This window comes from Tupaia chinensis, unplaced genomic scaffold (genome assembly GCF_000334495.1).
Source record: "Tupaia chinensis unplaced genomic scaffold, TupChi_1.0 Scaffold103631_1, whole genome shotgun sequence".
Classification (NCBI taxonomy): domain Eukaryota; kingdom Metazoa; phylum Chordata; class Mammalia; order Scandentia; family Tupaiidae; genus Tupaia; species Tupaia belangeri.
The window spans coordinates 1-218 of NW_006163917.1; the positions used below are offsets into that span (position 1 = coordinate 1).

The following is a 218-nucleotide window of genomic DNA, read 5'->3' on the forward strand; positions in this document are numbered from 1 at the left end:
GCATGCCCAGAATTGAGACAGGATGAAGAAATGGAAGACAAGACATGTGTTACATTGCCCCCTAGGGAGTGCTTTCTCCCTCTCCCCTCTCTGTTTCTGTTTCTCTCTGGCAAGTCATGAACCCTAGAGCAAAACATCTTTTTAAATAGGCAGGGGAGTGCTCGATTATGCAGCACATATACTAAAATTGGAATTATATGGAGAAGATTAGCATGGCC

The 218-nt window shown here is 44.0% G+C and overlaps 1 pseudogene; it reads left to right on the forward strand.

Moving 5' to 3' along the window:
• The first annotated feature begins 157 nt into the window (after window positions 1–157).
• LOC114010102 (uncharacterized) lies at window positions 158–218 on the forward strand (annotated as a pseudogene).